This window comes from Fulmarus glacialis, unplaced genomic scaffold (assembly GCF_000690835.1).
Source record: "Fulmarus glacialis isolate BGI_N327 unplaced genomic scaffold, ASM69083v1 scaffold6138, whole genome shotgun sequence".
NCBI lineage: Eukaryota > Metazoa > Chordata > Aves > Procellariiformes > Procellariidae > Fulmarus > Fulmarus glacialis.
This window is the reverse complement of record NW_009226212.1, coordinates 21,030-24,980: the sequence shown is the minus strand read 5'-3', so window position 1 is coordinate 24,980 and position 3,951 is coordinate 21,030.

Genomic DNA, 3,951 nt, shown 5'->3' with positions numbered 1-3,951 from the left:
CTTCCAGCTCAGGGGGCTGCGTACCCAGAGAACAACTGGTCTTAGTATTGAAAACTGAGGCAAAGAAGGCATTAAGTACCTTGTCTGTGTGTGTTTGTATGTATTTCCATTCTGGCAGCCAGCAAGTTTGTAGCTATCCAGAAAGGTTTGGATAAAAAAAACCCACTAGTTTTTGACTAAAGATCCCCTTCCCCCCCCACAACTAGCTACAGCTTCCGTAGCAGCATTATACAGTGTTTTTTTTAACTGAAGCATTTCATAAAACCTGTCTAAGGAAAGAGATGTGTGTGTCTTCAGTAAAGTCCATATAATTACTAGCAATCAAATTGCAATCTAATGCCATCTTAGGCAGGAAACAAAGAAGAAAAAAAATCAATTCTCCATTAAACAGGCAGCCCCTGGTGACCAGCTCAGCAACAGCGTTTGTGCTACCTTTACCAGCTGCTTCAAACCACTTCAGAAGCAGCTTAGGAGAGTAGGCCCACAGGAACAACCGACAGGCAGGTGCACCCTGCAGTCACCCTCCTGCAACATTCCCTGTTAATGGGACATAAGATACAACAATTTATATTTTAACATCTATTTGATGAGTGTCTAAGTTTTACATACATGGATACATTAACCCTGAGAGATAGGAGACAGACATATCTGTTTAGCAAACAGTTTAGAATGTAAAAGCTAGATCCATACACATCCATGTGCACACATGCCCAAGAGCTGATCTTCAGTCCAAAATAACAGCCCCTAGGCATCTAAATTTTTTTTTTCGGGGGTGGGGGGATGGAAGGAAGAGGGAAACAAGCTGAGCCCACTGACCTAATCCCGCAAAAGCACTGGAGGCCCCACACTGCCAGACACGAGCCCAGCAAAGCACTCACTGCGCAGTGCGCATGCACGCACATGCGCACGCAGACACACAGCCATGCATGCACGAACACGCTCTGCTGCTTGGCAGTGCCTGGCGAAGAGCCCAGTGCCCTCAGGGCAGGTATGGGGCGAGATTCCTCCGCCATCACCTTCCTCACCCCCATTCCTCCCTCTTGCGCCTTGGAACAAGGCTTCCAGGCAACTAAGCCTGAAACAGTGTGGCCATGCCCTGGTCACACAGCCGAGCTGGTGTGCGTGGGACAAAGTGGCTGCCCTACTCCTGAGCAGTGCAAGCCGTCAGCTTCTGGTGTGTCTATGGACATCACCAGCATCCGTTAAGTAGCTGTCAGGGCAAGATGCAGATGGTGCATCGCCACCCTATGCCCACGCTGGCCAGCGTTGCCTACAAATCATACAAAATTGCCTACAAAATTCTTCCCTGAGTGGCAGAATGAATGAAAGCTTGGCTTTTCAGTAAATTCGTGCCGCGTGGTTAGGAGCTCTGGTGTTCAGAAAGGCATTTTCAACTGAAGCTGTCCCCTGTGTCCCACAGGGCGATGAAAGTTGATCTCCTATCCACAGAAACCTGCTCTGTATCACTGTTAATTTATCAGCCTCTAAATTACTGTATTTCAGCCACTTTTGTCTCCATGCTCTCCTGCTTTTCTTTCCGTACTCTCCAGCCCCTTACTAGGGGGCTAGAGTTCAAATCACTCATCATTTTTCAAGCATCATCCTCTAACATCTGCCATTACTTTTCTTATCTGGAGTTTCCATCACATTTGGACATCAGCTGGAAAAGAAGTGGTACATGCAACATGGGAGAGCACAGACAAGTGGCGTTGCTCTAAACCTCTCTAGCGAGAAAGTACTGCTTGAGGGGAGAACTGGACCAAATTAAGCTTATTTTTCTTGTTTGTAAAGCCCATGAAGATATTTAGCAGGGGGAGGTTTGAGGGGGGAGCTTTCACTCTCCAAAGTGAATGCTTCAGTGTTGTTTCTATTGTCTCTGGAAAAAAACAGAAGAAAAAAAAAACAAAAAAAAACAAACATATGCAGCAGCTAGTTCTATATGAACAAGCAAGCACGCGGCAAGCGGTTACATACTCCGCCAGTCAAGGAGAAATAATGTAAATAAAAACAAAATATCTCGTTTTCAAGCTTTTCAGGAAAAAAGACCATCAGATACCTTGTTACCACATTCCTTCTGCAATGGCATAGTGGTAACAGAAAACAAATAGCAAAGGTAACCCCTTCCCCACATCACTTAGCAAGGGATTTCAGTAGGAGGCTCAACTATGTGCAACTTCAAAACAATCTGTGCAAGGAACTAGCAGTCAATAGCAGATAAATGACCGAACTTGGACTCCCCACTAGAAGTGCCTGGCTGGACAACTATTGCGGTGTTTTAGTTCAAGAGGTCAAAGAGCAACTGTTAGCCACATATGCCAAACTCCAGGCTGATTACAATCGCTGGAGGCACAGACCAAGGCTTCCCAAATGGTGGACTCTTCCCTAGGTTGGGACTTTAAAGGTATCTTGCCTCAACCTCACCCTGCTCATCACGTGCTGGGGACAGTGAAAGCTCACATTTTGCTGTCCTCCTGCTCTCTCGGGAAGCAGGTCTCTGAGCTAAAGCATTATGTTCAACTGAGCAGGCATCACCAAAAATTAACCGAGCATAAGTTAGCCAGATTCATACTTTCAGTCTTTTGAGACTTCAGTAAGTGTTCTGCATAAACTGTATCCCTCGTAAATCCACAGTGAAAGCTTGGAAATGGGTCCATTAAGATACATACAAATGTCTCTCACCAGATCAGTGAAAAAAGCATGGAGTTAAACCACTACCTGTTCTCTAGAGAGATCCCCTCCTTCAGCATAGCCCAGAATAAATAATGCACTCCATTAAAGAAACACTTCTTTCTTTGTACATGAAACTGAAAAAGCTGCATGCGAACTTCAGCTGACATTAAAGTGGAGCAGCATTTGAGGATCAACCCCACATGCATTGAAATGTTTAAGTAAAATTACTGTTGCTCACATGGAAACATGAAGGTTTTTACTGTGAGGGTGACCGAGCACTGGCACAGGTTGCCCAGAGAGGGCAACTCCCTCCCTGGAGACATTCAAAAGCTGTCTGGACACAGTCCTGGGCAACCGGCTGCAGGTGGCCCTGCTTGAGCAGGGGGGGTGGTTGAGCCAGATGACCCCCAGAGGTCCCTGCCAACCCCAGCCCTTCCGTGATTCTGTGAAAGTACATCTCTGTCTCTCGTCTGTGCGGCTCCAGGGCCTGCCTATTGATGGAGAAAGGCTTTTTTAAATTAAAAACTAAACCAAAAAAAACATTTGGAGTCTTCAGTCAAATAGTGATTGGAGGAACACTCACTGGCAAGTCTGGAAGCAGTAGCACCAACTGGCACTTCTAATCCTGATTCAGTGCATCTCTCTCCTCAGAATATGACTTATTGATTCCCTTTCAGGACTGAAACTGCTAAACACCTTCAGTGTCATCAGTGCTTGTTTTTTTAATGACTAAGTAATCTGCCATGTAAAGGCCTGAATAAAGCATATGTAACTTTGGGGGTTTTGTGAATAAGCTGTGCAGCCTGAGGGAAAAATGTTCAAATGGGTGATCTCTTAGACTGTTCCTGTGGCCATTATTTGAAAAATTGTGCACTGCATGTTACAGGATGCAGTGCCGTTATTCACAGAATGTATATGCTCTTTCCAATCCACATCACCCAGCTCTCATGCCTACGCTAGGAAAACAAGCTCCTATCTGAAGTGAACTAAATGGATTACACTACAATGCAGACACAGCAATGGCTTTCAAAGCAGACACAAATAAGCTTTTTCTGAACTGGGTAAACTCGGGCATTTCAGAAACACTAACAGCAGCGTCTCAGAATCCAGCATAGACAACCTATCAAGGTTTTTAGGTAACGTGAACTGAGCTCCGTGCTTCCCCAGCTAATGCTCTGAAAGGTAAACGTACCTTTTTAAAGTTAAGTTAAACAAAAGTTTAAAGTTTAAAACAAAAAAGTTAAGTTTCTAAAGCATTTCAAGACTGCACTACACTGAGTG